The sequence below is a fragment of the Piliocolobus tephrosceles genome, chromosome 10 (assembly GCF_002776525.5).
Source record: "Piliocolobus tephrosceles isolate RC106 chromosome 10, ASM277652v3, whole genome shotgun sequence".
Lineage (NCBI taxonomy): Eukaryota > Metazoa > Chordata > Mammalia > Primates > Cercopithecidae > Piliocolobus > Piliocolobus tephrosceles.
Window position 1 is genome coordinate 96,585,422 of NC_045443.1, and position 17,157 is coordinate 96,602,578.

At 40.0% G+C, this 17,157-nt stretch overlaps 1 protein-coding gene and 1 long non-coding RNA gene across 10 annotated transcripts in view; one reads left to right on the forward strand and one right to left on the reverse strand.

The window, feature by feature from the left end:
- Positions 1-17,157, reverse strand: part of ANKS1B (ankyrin repeat and sterile alpha motif domain containing 1B) — a 1,351,669-nt gene that overhangs the window by 362,572 nt on the left and 971,940 nt on the right. The window lies entirely within an intron of this gene.
- Positions 918-12,488, forward strand: LOC111521129. Its single transcript, XR_002724880.1, has 5 exons — positions 918-1,171; positions 4,504-4,606; positions 4,850-4,966; positions 7,252-7,318; positions 11,995-12,488. It is a non-coding gene; the product is annotated as an uncharacterized LOC111521129 (long non-coding RNA).

The following is a 17,157-nucleotide window of genomic DNA, read 5'->3' on the forward strand; positions in this document are numbered from 1 at the left end:
AGCTGTCCTATGTCCTTTTGTAATCACAAGCTGTGAAGTTGAAAAAAAAAAAAAAAAAAAAAACTTCCTTGGGTAGGCTGTACATAATCTTGGCAGATATCTGAGTGTTGTTCTTCTGTCTAATATGCTGAACATTTCCTAGTGCCTAACAAGAGAAAAGTGAGATGGGATTAGGTGAGTTTGGACACCTTGCTCCAAACTGGCAGGGAACATGGCGCCCTTGTATGTTCATCAAGCTCTTGCAAATGCCCTGTCACTGTAGATGCTGATGCAGAGCTCCAAAAGGAAGGGCTCCTGTGCAGGAGAAGCAAAAAGAATTTGCTCCTGGGTATTTCCAACACAGCCACACATAATGAGGCAGAAAGAGTACCTAAAAAGATTAGCAGCCATTAAGCATTCACTGTGTAGCAGGTACTTTGCCCACCTTATTTATAAACCTTAACGCACTCTTGTAACATGGGTGGTATCATTTTCATCTTACAGAGGAGGAAACTGAGTCTCAGAGATGTGACACTATTGAGTCAAGTTCACGAGGTAAGTATAGGATGGATCTGGGATCTGTGTTTTATTTGGTCAGACTCTGATGCTACAGAAAGAGAACCAAATGTTTAGTAGGGGACATTTTCTGGATGGAGATTCCGGTCCATAGATACGTAACATTGCCAAGAAGTTACTCCCACGACCCTATTTTCACACACACAGGCTTACATCTATATTGACAGACCACAGGGAGTGACTGCCAGAGTTTCTCTAACACACTGAATTTCACATAAATTATTTATCTTTTGAAAGGTCAGCTGGTTAGTTCTCCTTCTAAACTACCTTAGTGTATTCCAGAACCAAAAATGTTAATCAAAGTGACCCAGGGTGTTTCTGGCTAAAGCACTAACTAACTTGCCATGTTTCCTGCTGGGAGGCAGGAAATACCAGCATGGCATTAGGTTATTGTGAGAGGTTATTCAGCTCTTCTGCAGTGCCTTGTCAAATGACCTGACTGGTCAACTGGGAAAATGAAGGGCCAGCATCGTGTTTGTGTGTCTTGTCTTTAGGTCACCCTCCCAGATTTAAGAGGGAGGGTGTCTACAAATGAATGAAAGCAGAGGATGTCTGGGGACAAGCTAAGGACATTCGTGTCCCACACTCTATGTATTCTGAATCCAGAGAAAAGAGAGTGAGTTTCAGCCCCTGAGAAGGATATCCAGGCTACGGAGCCTGTGATGGTGAAGGTGGATAATTTAGCCCTCTGGGAAGTGTAGACAGACCTGTCAAAAAGGAGACTCATTAATTCATCAAAGATATGGTTGTCTTCAAAGAACAGACATCCCCAGATTTAAGGATGATGGGGTCTCTTGACACTGAGAATTACATTCAGAAATAGCCAAGAGGAAAGGAGCAAAGAGGAAGAGAAAGGGAGGGAGGAAAGGAGAGGAAGTGCTTATTCTTAAGGGTGAAGGTAGTGGTCAAGGGAGTAGAATTTCCCAATAAAATACAGAAATTCAAATTTAAGTGCCATCATGTATTTTTATTCACTTAATCTGGCAGCCTTAGACAGGAGGTCACTGAAATCTGGAAATGAGCTGGCAGAGTCCAGTCCAGAGCTACCACTGAGGCAGGCATTGTCATTCATTAATTTATCAACATTTGTTTGTTCAACGAATTTTTTTTAGCATTTATTATGTGCCAGGCACTGGGCTGTGGTTGTGAGATACACTGAGATCAGGACAGACAAGGTCCCTCTACTTTTAAAATTTACAGTCTAGTGAGGAAAAAGGGAAACAACTAAATAAAAAATATATAAATAATTATTTAGCAAAGTTTTACTACATACCAGGTATTTACTGTATTAGCAGGGGCTATTAAGCACTTTGTCTTGTTTGTTGTTCACGATAAATTCTAATGTTAGTATATACAATTATTATCCTTATTTACAGATAACAGGCTAAGAATTGAAGGCACACAAAAGCTGATAATTAGTTCAAGGTCACACAGAAAGTAAAACTGACATAAAGGGAATCAATGGAGTTCTAAAATAAAAAAATAAATAACAAGTGTTAGAAAGACTGGTAAGGAAAGTCTCTCTGAGAAAGTGACATGTAATTAAGACCTGAGGGGATTAGAAGGAGCAGCCTGACTGTGAGAAGGGCTGTTACAAGGACATTCCAGGCAGAAATAACAGCAGGTACAAAGGCACTGAGATGAGGAAAAATGCGAGGCATGTTTTAGGAACAAACAGAAGCCTACTAAGAATAAAATTTAGTGACTGAGGGAGAAGAAGACCTGGGAGGGAAATGCAGAAAATAAGATAATACAGAGACTTGCAGACTCTGATAAGGACTTTGATTGTATTCCAAATGCAATGGGAAACATTGCAGGAAATATACTAATTTGCGTCTTCAGATATACTCTGGATTCGGTGTTGAGAATGGATGGAGAAATTGGAAGTTGAGCTCAACAATTAAAATAGAAATAACAGCCTAGATACATAAATAATCTAAAGGAAATGTGATGAAATATGACCTTTTGGGGAACTATGGGACTTGGCCTCACTGGGGATCAACTCTCCAAGCCAAATGCATCTTTTATTTGAATCAAAGAGAAAAGCCATATGACAAAGATGAAAATCAGAATAGTCTTTGATAAAGGTTCTATGTGGATACAACTATGAATAAAGATTTAGCAGTGCCTACGAAAATGAAAATGAAAATGTTCAGACTTCATGGACCCAGCAATTCTGTTTCTTGGTCGTGGCAGACATTGCTGGGAGGCTGAGTCCTTTCCCTCTCACTACCTCCCACTACAGAGGCTGGATAACCTAAAGTTCTCAGCTTCCCTTTAAAGCAATGGTTGAACATGTGACAGAAATTGACATTGGGGAAACTTCTGGAAAAGTTTTTGCTTTCCTAATGAAAAGGGAAAAATTCACCTGCTACCCTTCTGTGCCCACAAGAAAGGACTCTCCTCAGGACGAGTGGCTAAACTGTTCAGAGAAGGCGACAGCGATGGGCCTGCAGTCTTTGGACCTCCAGTGATAGATATCTCCATTGGACACCTGGAGGCAGGCAAGCATAGGCCATGGAAGGGTTAGTTCTGCATGAAAAAAGTTATTTAAAGCTCTCTCCATCTTTTGCATCTAAGTTGCTCTGACTAGTGTTCATCTGTCAGTGAAAATAATGACGGGGATGTGAACCGTGGCATGTAATTAATAGAGGTTATAATGGAGGCAACAGGATATTTACTATTTATTTTAGGCAGACAGGGGTATGATAACATAAAGAATAGCAGAGAAGGGATACTAGGAAGAATGAAAGTTCTCACAACCAAGTTGGGGTGTGTGTGTGTGTGTGTGTCAATTATCGTACTGCCTCTTTTCATTTTGACTTAACATTGTGAATTTATCATAAAAAGATTACTTGAATGAATTTCTTTCCTCTGGATTTTGGTTTCTATTAAAAACCAAAACAGATGCAAAATTACCAAAGTGTTCATGGGACTAACAGGTTTTAAATCTGGGAATGGGTTTCAGCCTATAATTGAAGATGACAGGTATCCAGAGATTGTATAAAGTTATGGTTCTAAAGGAAGCACACTTTTACATAAATCTGGTATTCTACAGGAAAAAATGTTATTCTTGAAATCCAAACACATTATAATCTTAACAGGGCAGAAACGATAACAACATTTAGGGGTATGTTAGGTTGGCCTTAGTATGTAGCTATTCCGTGAACTCTTGAGATGTCAGAGTTTTTGTTCAGGTCCTTTGTAATCTGGAATGCCTTTGGTGGGCAGTGAATGGCGATTATTGAGAGTTGACTGATAGAATATTCCTGACTTTTCCCCATGTTTATTTTTAGTTTTGGTTTTGGTCTTGAAGACATTTTTTCTTAAGATGTCTTCAGGAAAAAAATACTTTTTTCCACGTTGAAAATTCTCTTTTGGCTTTTTCAAGTTTAAAATTTGGTGATGGGAAAACTTGCTTGCATCACACCAATGGGATTAAGTGTGAGGAGATGATAGCTGTGGGCAGACAGGCAGGAGGCTAACCCCACAAAGGGTGCTTTGAACTGTTCTGGGACTGGCTAGGACCACCAATTGTCCTTGGGTTGAATATGAAGGGAAAATGTGTACCAGGCACACAAATATCCTTGTCCTTTGTATAGCATCTATATCATGAAGGATATTCTCATTTTTAAACTCCATTTCCCTCACTGAATAATATTACTCAACCTGAAAGAAATACAGGGAAAAGAAAAGGAGGGACATCCATTCTCATAGTGAATGTAATTAAATGTCTTCCTGTCTAGTTTTTCAAGTCAAAGGTTCTGAGTTTTGTTTCCAGAATATTCAACTGGTCCTAAAAGCATCATGAAGGCCCTCATATTTAACTAAATGGTGTATGATTAAAAGGGGGCACACTCTGTCTAGGTTAAAGAGGTGATAAACAGCTATAGAATTTCATGTTTCTTTCTACTTGGTATTATATGCCTTGTTTCCTTTACTGGACAGCAAACTTCTTGGGAGAAAGGATCATGCCTGAAGCATCTTTGCATCTCCCCTAACATCTGTTTGCTAAGTGTTGAATAAAATAAAAGCTTGAAAGAATGACTCTGTAAGTAAAAACATGAAGTTTTTTAGATTCATTAAAAAAATTTAGTCTAAAGATCACTAAGTAAGTTTATAGGAAAAGCACGGAAAAGTTTGAGCTGGAAATTCTAACACGCAGGATGTCTGATGTGTTTTTCCCCCCTAATTGAAAGAAAGATAAAGATGGAATTGCTGGTACACCATAACACCAAAATGTTCTTAATTTTTTTTCAGTTTTGCAAATTCTCATGATTTGATTTTCATCCAGGACTGTCAGTTGAGACATCTGATAATCTAAAAGCATTCAGAGAATTAGGATCCCATATGGCTCAAAAATATCTCCTATCCGGCAGGAAAAAGAGAACATACTGTGAAAATAATACTGGTATATCCTTCAATTTATGTGTACAAGGAGCACAGATAAGTTTAAATCATTATTCAAAGTATAATAATTATAATGATCATAAGGACTGATTATAACAACCAAAATAAAAAGAATATACAGTTCTTCATAATCATGCAACATTATAAAAAATCAGAAGTATACTTCAAATCAATGATAGTAATAGAGTTCTGTTTTGTCTAACAGAAGCAACAGTCATTAGAAATGAGCATGCGATTAGGAGTCCTGGCTTACTACTAATTAACTGTATAAATCTGAAAAGGTAATTTACCTCCCTTAGGTCTGAATTTTCTCAGCTGAGTCATGAGAGGGCTAGACCAGATGTTCCCTTCTAACACAGCATCTGTTCTGGAGCTTCTAACAAGGAGTATATCTACTCATACACTCATATTGCCTGAAGAATAATTAATTCTTCTTGCTTTGCGGGTAATGTCATTTTCCTCAGCTAAGTGTTCAGTATTGAGAGGTGCACTTACATAATGGTGAGAGAGGAAGGAGACCTGGGCTTAGTCAGCTAATTTCACCAACAAAATTATTACTGTTACTAATAATAACAGTAACGGTTATTCATTGAGAGTTAACTGCAGGCCAGACACTGTGCTTTAATCCTCTGAACAATTCTATAAAATAGATATCACTATTATCATCCCCATTTTACAGATGAGAAAATGGAAGCATAAAGATTACTAGGAACTTGGCTGAGATCTCACAGTAAGTGGCAGAGCTGCTGTGGACATGAAGATGGTGTTGGAATCAGATTCCCCTCACCCCACCGGCTTCCCATAGCTTTAACAGGTGTCTTCTGCATGAATTGCCTCAGATCTGATGGATGGAGTCTCTCTCTGCCAGCCCAGCCTTCTCCACGAACCTCCTTTCCTACTATTTCTACCCAGGGATTGAGGATTATTAATAAAAAAGAAAAGGAATTGAGTGCTCCTGGGTTCACCTTACAGCTCTGCACTTTAATAGCAGTATGACTCAGAATCAGCAATCTTCTTTCTTTGTCTGTACAATGGGGATAACACTAATGCTTATCTTTTAAGGATGTGGTGACATAATGTTTATGAAGTTGCTTTATAAACTCTAAAGTAAAATTGCTAAAAATAAAGCATGCCTGCTAGGAACTACTTTTTTTTTTTTTTTTTTTTTTTTTAGAACATAGCACTGTAAATCTTCTAGTTTCATGTTGTTTTTGCTGGAAATAGTCTATTCTGAAACAGGCAGCATGTGTGATGGAGGAAAAATTCAGGTTTTTTTTTTCTCCCTAGCTCTGCCATTTACTTAGCTTTGTGGCCTTGGGCAAGTCACTTGATCTGGCATCCCACAGGGTCCCATGCTCTATGAGCCCTGCATTTGGGGTTTAATGTTCTGTGGTTGCTGTTTTGAAGTTCTTCCTAAGTTTTTTCTTTGAGTTTGTGTGTTATAAGTGAAGTCTGAAGGCTGGGCTTGGCACCTTAGATCATGGGAGGTCTTGCTTCCTGTTGCATCTCCAGGATGGGTTCTGCCAGAGACTCTCTTCATTGGTCTCTCTATCTTTGGTCCTGCCCAACCTCCATTTCTCTGTTAAGTCCTAAAATTGCTGCCATCCTTCACTCCTAGCAGGAGTCTGGGTGCTGGCAGAGGGAGGGCTTGGGTGGAGCACTCAAGCCCATGGCACCTTGGGGCCGAGCATGGCATCACCCATCCCTGCCCTAACAGGTAGCACCATACCAAATCAAATGGGTGACCAGCCAGAAGCTATCCCAATCCAGATATCAAGCATGTCCTGATGGAGAGATTTAAAAATCCTTGGAGAGGGGGTCCCCTGTCTGCTATGGATGGAGGTAATGGGCCACTGGGTAAAAGAGATGCCTGGTTAGACTTCCCGGGACCGTGCTCTATCCAGGACACTGTGGTAGTCTGGAGAGTGGTGGGGGCCTGGCAGTGGGGCACCTGTGCCCTGCACAGGAGGCAGGGTCCATGGTGCCTGCATGGGGCTGCGCTCTCACTACAAGTGTCCTGTGCCTTGGAATGCTCCTTTGGCTGGCTCCATGCCTGGTGCATTCTCCCTCCTTCTAACCTTCCTGGTTTTGGCCGGTATTTGTCTTTTTTGACCAGCTAAAGGCATCCTTTGGATAAAAAACACAAAATATAAACTGGGGAATTTGGTGATCCTTCACAGGAGTTAAATGCTTTAATATTTTCATCTAAAAGTAGCATTGCACAATATAAAAATGAATGACAAAATTCATGCTAATAACATAAAAGTTTAATTTTTCTTTACACAGAACATTAAATAGTAAATAAAAAGCACCATGACAAATCTAAAGAGAGACCACAAAAGGAAGGAAAAAGGTTTGTATGTATTTTTAATGGCACTCTTTCCCCTGCCTTTTGAATAGGGGGCCCCACATTTTCATTTTGGACTGAGCTCCACATATTATGTAGCTGGCTGCACTCCCAGGATGTAAGGTTTGCATAATCACCTGGTCCTTGCCTCACTTCACAGGTATATTTGCAGCAGCTCTGCTTGCAGTTGGTAAGCTCAGTTAAGGAACATAGTTGGAATGACTCAAGAATAGCTTACCATCCAATTATCTGTGGCTTTATCTTTACCTTTCCAAGTGGGTGGAAAAGGAGTAATGGGAGCCATTCCCTTGGAAACTACTGAGGTCATTTAACCCTAACAAGGATAATGCTTTGCCAGATGTTAATTAGAGATAATTTCCACTTTTAGTTTTAGCTCTAGAGGTTGCCTTAAAAATTATGAGGGCAACAGGAAACATTGAACTTGCCTAGACTTTTGGGGCTTCTTTATTCATTCACTTATTCATTCACCCATTCATTCATCCCCTCCTTCACTCACACTATCATTTCACAACATTTACTGAAGTGCTACCATGCTGCCCACACTTAAGTATTGAGAATTCAAAAGTGATTGAGGCAGCCTCTCTTCCAAAGAAGCTCAAAGTCAATGGGGGAGGGGTAAGGTGGAGGTGGGATCAGAAGGCACATAAAGAGATTATTTTTATTATTATTTTGAGATGGAGTCTTGCCATGTCGCCTAGGCTGGAGTGCAGTGGCACGATCTTGGCTCACTGCAACCTCCACCTTCCAGGTTCCAGTGATTCTCCTGCCTCAGCCTCCCAAATAGCTGGGATTACAGGCACATGCCACCACACCCAGCTAAGTTTTGTATTTTCGTAAAGATTGGGTTTTGCCATGTTAGCCAGGCTGGTCTAACTCCTGACCTCAAATGATCCACCTGCCTCAGCCTCCTAAAGTGCTGGGATTACAGGCGTGAGCCACTGTGCCTGGTCAAAGAGACTATTTTTTTTTGATGAAGCACATACAATGATTATGGCTATACAGAGAAAAGATTCCTGAAGTACACAGTTTTGGATCAGGAAAGACATTTTGGGAACGGGAACATCTCTGCTACCTGCTAAGTGATGAGGAAAAGTTAACCATAATACTGACAATGGTTGAAGCAAGAGAGAGAGGGCACTGCATGGATCGGTTGCAACATGAACAATGGCAATGAGAAAAGAAACAGTAGAGTGAGAGTGAAAACCAGCAAGCAGTTTACAGTTAACCAGGTGGAAGAAACAGGGAGGGAGAGACCAGGTAGCGAGCCTTGTAAGCGATGATGTGAAGTGGGCTTCATCCTGTGGTTCTGGGCAGTTGGCAAGTTGTTTTATGCCTGGAAGGGAGATGGCTGGATTTACAATGTAGAGAGCACACTCCAGTGGCTATCTGAAGTGTGGATATGAAGGGCTAAAACTGGAGGTTGGAAGTCCATTTAAAGAGTTCCTGCAGCCATAATACAAGAGACAAAGAAGGCCTGGACTAGGACAGCAGCAGCAGGAATGGTGATGTATTAAAGAAATACTACAGAGGCAAAACTGGCTGGACTTGATTATTGATTACATATAGGTATTGGTAGAAGACAAGTGTTAAGAATAACTGTCAGTGCTCTTGTTTGGGTAACTGATGATTAAGGAGTCAGGTGAGAAATAGACTTTTGGAGGAGGTAGAGGGTTTGGAGGTACAGTGTTTTGTTTTTGTTTTTGTTTTTGAGATGGAGTCTCATACTATCACCCAGGCTGGAGTGCAGTGGCATGATCTCAGCTCACTGCAACCTCCACCTCCCGGGTTCAAGCAATTCTTGTGCCTCAGCCTCCTGAATAGCTGGGATTATAGATGTGAGCCATCATGCTCAGCTAATTTTTGTATTTTTAGTAGAGACAGGGTTTAGCCATGTTGTCCAGGCTGGTCTTGAACTCCTGATCTCAGGCCATCCACCCACCTCAGCCTCCCAAGGTGCTGGGATTATAGGCGTGAGCCCCTGCGTTCAGCCTGGAGGTGCAATGTTGTGCTTGGGACATGCTTAGGGGCCTATGGAACTGGAAGGAGGGGATGTATGCAGACAGTGAGAGGAGGCTGAAGTTTGGGGAGAGGTTCAGGCTAATGCTGTAGATTTGGGGATGATCAGGACTGAGGTGGTAGCTGTATGAAATGGATAAAAGCACCACTGAGAAGAATGGGGAAACACCATGAGAGAAAGAAGGAAAAGATGAAGGTAATGAGGAAAAGAGGGAGAGTGTGGTGTCGCAGATGCCAAGAGGGTAACTAACGAGTTTCATGAATAAGGATATGAGCCAACTGTTAAATATGGCAGAGAAGTCTTAACAGAAGTGGAAAAGGCCCTCTGGTTTGGTAAAATACAGTAGCTCATGAGGACCCCAGGAGGAGTCTTTCTGGGAGACTTTCCATTGTGGGTACCAAAACCAGATCAGAGAATTGTGAGACAAAAGGGGTGGAGACAATGAATGCAGATGACTGTTTTGAGAAATCTGAATGAGTAAGGGAGGAGAAAATGTGCAGCACAGCTGAAGAAGGAACAGGATCACAGGAAGTTGCTTTATTTTCTTCTTCTTCTTCTTCTTTTTTTTTTTTTCACTAATAAGAATAGGAGGTGACTGGGCACACTGGGTCATGCCTGTAATCCCAGCTTTTTGGGAGGCCAAGGCAGGCAGATTGCTTGAGCCCACAAGTTCTTCAAGACCAGCCTAGGCAAAGGAAAACTCCATCTTTACAAAAAATAAAAAAGTTAGCTGGGCATGGTGGCATGCACCTGTAGTCCTGGCTACTCCAAGGGCTGATGTAGGAACATCATTTGAGCCTGGGAGACAGAGGTTGCAGTGAACGGTGGTCATACCACTGCACTCCAGGCTGGGTGACAGAGCAAGATTCTGTCTCAAAAAATAAAAAAATTAAAAGAATAGGAGACTCTTAGCCGGGCATTGTGGTACACACTGTAGTCATGGCCACTTGGGAAGCTGAGATGGGAGGAAACATTTTTTGAGGTCAGGAGGTTGAGGCTGCAGTGAGCTATGATCACATCACTGCACCCCAACCTGGGTGACTGATAGATATGTGTTTTGAAAAGATAATGCTCAGAGCAGGATGAAACCGTGTCTCTTAAAACAATAATTAGAAAAAAAAGGAGACACTTAAGCGAGTGTACAGGCAGCAGGTAAAGCGCTAGTGAAGAGGGAAGTTGGATCCACAGAGAGGGAAAGGAAAACTGCTGGAGGTAGGAGGGGTAGGTCTTGAGTGAGATAAAGGGCCTGGAAGTGGGAAGCAAGAATGGGTGAGGTGTAGAATCCTTACTCCTGAAGCCCTTCACTGCTGATACGTCTGCTATCCTTGGCATGTGACAATTCCTCAAGCTGGTCAATGCCACTGTGTCAACTGCACAGCAATTCTCTTTCTTGGGGATTCCTATGAAAACTCCCTCATAACAATTTCCCAAGTCTCTAGTCTTACCTTGACACCCCTCAGTCTTACACAATTCCTTGCTATTTTGAGTAGTTTGAGGTTACCCATCATGAACTCCTTCGACATCTCTCCTATCTTGATTTATGTACTCTCCTTGATCTCATTTTTTCCTGCAATATTAAAAATTCTACTGATCTTTCAAGGTCCAACTCAACCGATATCCCTTATCTATGTCTCGCTTTCATCTTACATATACATTTTTAAATTATTTGATGTCTTTTATGTTATCTTATAAGCTACTTTAAATACTTTTTAGAACAAGGAAGGGATTCAATCAACCTGTCAATAGTCATGACGCCTTTTCTTATCTCATCTTCTTTTCATCTTCTTCATCTTTTTGACTCATTTTTATATCATTTCTCTATGAAACTATTAAACCCCTTAAGGGCAAGTAAATGTTTTTTTTGCCTGCTCTAATATGTCAATGCATTATACATAATACCTACCTACTACAATTAATAAATTGTAAGCTCCCGGAGGACAAGAATTTAGAAGCTAGCTAGCTAGACAGAGATGAACACATACACAGAGATATATTTACATTCTCTCAAGTATACCAGTTTAATCTAATACTTACTATATACTTGCTAGCAATTGAGGATATATAAAGATAAATAAAACAAAACACAGTCTCTGTCTTCCAAGGGTGCAAATCCAGTGGGGCAATCAGAGAATGAGGGGCTGGAATGACATGCTGATACAATTGGACTGTATTCTGGTAGGCTTCTTGCAGAATTTAGGCAAAGGATATTAATAGATATGTATTTTGAAAAGATAACGCTCAGAGCAGGATGAAGGATGAATTTGAAAAGAATAGATTGGGGGTAGGTAGATCTATGAGGCTTTTGCAATAGCGTAGATGACAGATAATAAAGATCAAGTGAGGGCAAGTTGGTTACAGATGAGATATTGAGGGTACATGCGTGTATGTGTATGTTGGGGGAGTGAGGTTGTGGTGCGCAAGAATAAGCGTTCAGAAGTTATTTGCTAATCTTACTTTTTAAAAGACATTAAATGGTAAACAGTAGTAATGCCTATAGCTTATTACATATTGTGTAACACATTCCTCTAGATTGGCCTTAGGCAATATTGAGATCTGTTCCATTTCACCACTTAGGATCCTCTAGGCCCAATTTTGGCACTTTATTCTATATGATCAGCTGTTTGTTTTTCCCTCATTACTTCAGGTCTCAAGTTTTGAGTGTTCTACGAGCCCATATATCCTTCAGAGTAAGACAGTGTGTGAACAGGCATCCTTTGCACTTGGTAGAGGGTTAGGCCAATAGTGGATGCCAAATAAATCCTTGTGGAATTGAATGGTATTACCTGGAGTTTCCTGAAGGTTGTATGTCCTCTTACTCCTTGGCCTTTGGAACATCCTTCTCTATACCTGGAATTCTTCCTCTCTCTCTCTTTACCTCCTCTGACTACTGTTTCTTTACCTCACTTTGACCTTCCTAGTCCTGTTTATCACTTCCTCTGAGAGTTGTTGCTTGATGCCCCTGCATTGGGTCAGCAGCTTTTACTAAGTAGTCCACAGAATCACCTACTTATGTGTTTCTCTGCCAGCTCTATAAAGACAGACTAGACTGCCTTTCGGTAATTTGTTCAGTATTTTATCCCCAGGTTAAGCACAGCACCTGTCATACAGTAGACGTTCAGTAAATATTTGTTAAATGAACATGGTTTTGTGGGGTTTTATTTGTAAATCTGAACATTTTGAAATTCGAATCTTCAACTAGCTGGACATAAAGTGCTAGATCCATCCAGAGGAAAGAAACAATGGGAGACCATTTTGTTCTTTATGCTATTAAACTCAGTAGAAATTAGTTATTTTTTATTTTTTGAGGACTCTTATGCAGTTAACACTCTGGAGAACACTAAGACAAATTTCATCTTTCTATCCTGCCCCCCAAGAGCATGCAAAATATCTGCTTGGGTACCCATTTTTTCATGTGTACACACTAGCATCTTCAGTTGGCAAGTTCCTGTGGGACAGGAACAGTAAACATCTCATAATTAGAAAGCAAAAGTGACAGCAAAAACACGACAAGATCAGAAAGCCAGATTCTATGTCAGAAAGTCTTAGGAGGTGTAGCTTTAGTGTTTTGCAGACAACCCAGTGTCACAGGCAACACTAATTCCCTTGCTCTGGTGAATTTATTAAAAACAAAATTTTATTTCCTACTGCCTGGTACCCTATTACACAGTAGAGACAGAAGGGTTAAGAAAAACGGGCATAGTCCTTGTTCTTATGTAGTTTATAGTTAAGGAGTGAGAGAACTGGTGGTGACCTGATTTTGAAGAGGTTGATTCAGGTTAAGACCCAATTTTGAAGTTGGTCTCCAACAAGATGAGTGGTTTCTAGGAATATAGCTCTGCACAAACAAATACATATGCCTTAGACAGTCTGTGACATGGACTGAGAAACCCTCCCTGACACATCCTTTACTAGGGGTCTCGGGAAGGGCTCAGATCTCTACTTCAATAGAAATGCTCATTGGTACCATCTGAGGATGATTTTTTTCCAACAGGCACTAGGAGATCAATTACTACTGGCAGCCTAATTTGCAAGATAAAGAAATTCCCCATTATTCTAGTATCTTCACAACCAAAGTCTACTTAAGCATCATCAGCCAACATCATGGCATAGTGGAAAAAATTTGGAATAGCTAAAAAGTTACAGATGAGAAGTTCTCATAGCTGAGATGCCACTATGTGCTTCTCGTTAAAATCCAGAGTTAGGACAAGGGTCAGAGGATTCTTGTCCTTCTACACTTGAGTGGACTATAGCCATGTATTCTTCTAAATTGTGTTTTGAATTTTGTCTTGAAAGATAATGTTTTAAGAGTGCTAAGCCTGTATACTCATACAACAGAAATAATATGTGTGATAAAGTTGGGCAAGAAGTGCTTTTAAAGTTGTCAGTTTCGAAAGGTGTCTTTTTTAATGGGTACTTAATGGTTACACATATTTATGGGATATATGTGATATCTTGATACAAGCATACAAAGTGTAATGATCAAATCAGTATCCATCACCTCAAGCATTTATCATTTCTTTGTGTAAGGAACACTCCAATTCTACTCTTTTCGTCATTTTGGAATATACAAGAAATTGTTAATCGTTGTTATCTTGTTGTGCTACAAAAAAGTTGTTTTAAAATTTGGTTACTAATTGATAACACTAGTCAGAATCATGATTTATATTCTGTAGAACATTTTTTTCATTTAGCTTTCAGTTATAATACCTCACAGAATAATAAAGGCTGATAGGTTAAGTGTCTTGGCCCTGACTATGTTGAGAATAGTGGTTGGAGCAAGAACTATGGTCCAAACATCTGCTCTGGCTGCAATGTTGCCGCTCCCTATTCCATTACACCACAATGATGGATGAATGATGGATGCTAAAGCTGAAGTAATTACAGTAAACTCAGGATATAAAAATATATATATAGTGAAAATATAGAAATTAATAATCAATACAAAATAAAGCATCTTTAATATTAAGATGTAATATAATTAACAGATTAATATAATAAATACAGTAATATCTAATGGACAGTGACCCCATCACCCCACTTTTACACATGCCTCTCAGGAGCCGTTTCTTATTTTTGAAGGGGAGCAGCTACACCCTCACTCTTTGGGTTGTGGTGCCCTGTAGAAGTGATGAGAATGGGAAACTGATACACTCCTGCACAGAGAAGCCGATCTGAATGCCAGATGATTAATTAGAAACCTCCACGTGCTGCCTCAGTCTTATAAATGAAGTGCAAATGAAAATGTTCAATAGACATACTCAACAGCCTGTAACATCACAAAGACTGTCTTTGGGGTATTTCTATAAAAAGAAAATCTGGCATTCCTTTTTGGAACATTAGACCAAAGTAGAGGATAATGAAAACAGAAATGCCTTATGCAATCTTAATAATCTTTATACCCAGAGGATGCAGTGGAAACTAGTAACTAAAAACGGTTAGCCTTGCATCAAGACCAAGCTATCCAGACACTGCTCGACCTGGGATGCAGATTCACTCAGTTGAGTGAGTTGTAACACAGGCTCACTTGTAGGTTAGCCACAATTTTCATGCAGTTCAGTTCCTTCCTGTTAGGCTGCAATAATGAGATGAATTTCTGCAAGAAAGTACTCCCAGAAAGACACAGGGAGGTCTGAGTAGATAAATAACATAGATATCTAGAGAACAGAAGTGCTAGACAAAGACAGAAATAAATACACACAATAATTAAAACAAAGATTTTTTTTTAAACTATAGACACATTAAACTTATCTCAATCTTTAAAATCCAGGATATCTATATCTTTGTGTATTTCTCACTGAAACTTTCCCTGGGCCTCCCAGGAAGAATATAAAGAATAAAGAATAGGTTCATTTTCTTACAGATTAAGAGATGTGAGGCTCAAATGACCTTATCCTGGTAACATAGCTACATTACTGCAATAGCAGCATCTTTAATCCCTGTGACTCCTACTCCAGTCACTCTTTTCCAGTGAACCATCATAGTAGGTGATGATGCTGAAAGAGGTACAGAAGATTCAGCTTGTGAAGATAAGCCAGAATGACAGAAAATGCATTTTGTGCAAACTTCCATGCAGTGATCACAAAGCATTTTAGCCAGTGGTTCAGTTCTCTCTCTCTCCAACTAGACTATGTACCTTGAGGATAGAAATCATCTGTCTACCTAATGTCCCCAGTAGTCAGCACAGTAACTAACATACAGTAGTCAATTAATATTTGAAGAATGTATAAATAAGTGAATGAAAGCATGAATGAATCTGGAAAAGTTGCCTTCAGGAATTGTAGCCCTGAAGAAAGAGTGGGGTTCATAAATAACATTCAGCAATCATAGTCACTGAATTGGGTACTAATATTAGTGAAAATAATAGATTAGAGACAGTAAAACCAACTCTAAATAGATAAAGAAGGTAGTGTTTGTTCTGTTTTGTTTCACGAAAGATTGACAATTTTATTTATGAACACAGGATTTGAGGTAAAAAGAGAATAGATAAGAAGGTAGGTGACTAAAGAAATGGTTGCTCAGAAAAAGTATGAAACAGAGTTTAGAACAGAGAAGAGGGTACAGAGACAACTGTAAAGGTGTTTGACAGAAAAATGGAAAAGGAGTAAAGAAAAAGCTTTCAGTAGGACACTTTATGGGCATAACAGGGTTCTTCTTTAGGGCATTTCAGAAGTTGAGAGAGCAAAGATGAGAACTCAAGATACATGGAATGGACCAAAGAGAAGGGGAGGTGAGATACATGGTACTGACCACTCACAGGGAATGAGGAAGGGAAATAAACGGCCTCAAAGAAGTCACAGCTGTCATTGAGCAGGAAATGCCTCCTGTCACGCAGGTGGAATTAAAGCTTAAACGTGAACTGATGGTCTATCTTCAGCTTCTTTCTCTTCTCACTCTGATACCTGCCCTCAAGGTTGCTCCCTGGCTGGCCAGGGAACTCACACTGAGCTGTAGAATGTTCCCAAGCTCTGGACCTTTCTGTCCTGTTATTCAACCATCAGCACTTGCCCAGCTTCTGTCCTATTCTCTCAGGATGCCTGTTTTTATTAAATGACAAAGGAAGCTAATTGGTTCATCAAGTAAAGCAATTCCTATTGTGGGCTTAGCTGGCTACTGGTTACCTTGCCTATTACATATAACATCAGTGCAATAAACATAAAGAAATGAATGGGTGGGCTTTCATTACGTGCCAGGCCCCGAGCTAGATGCAGCAGAGTATGGTGGAACAGGACATGGGCTTTGGAGACAGACACACCCAAGACAGAGGTCTGGTCCATAATTTCCTAGCTAGAAGCTTGAGGAAGTTATCTTCTAGGGTTCTTGGATTCTTCATCTGTAAGAATGAAGAATAATTTCATCACCCTCAATTTCCTCCTCTATGAAACGGAGATAATGTTGCCTACTTCGCAGGGTTCAAAATACATGTAAGTGTCTAATAATGTTATTTACTATTTATTCATTTATCCCCACTTTATTTTATTATTATTATTATTATTATTTTTTATTATACTTTAAGTTCTAGGGTACATGTGCATAACGTGCAGGTTTGTTACATATGTATATCTGTGCCATGTTGGTGTGCTGCACCCATCAACTCGTCAGCACCCATCAATTCATCATTTATATCAGGTATAACTCCCAATGCAATCCCTCCCCCCTCCCCCCTCCCCATGATAGGCCCCGATGTGTGATGTTCCCCTTCCCGAGTCCAAGTGAACTCATTGTTCAGTTCCCACCTATGAGTGAGAACATGCGGTGTTTGGTTTTCTCTTCTTGTGATAGTTTGCTAAGAATGATGGTTTCCAGCTGC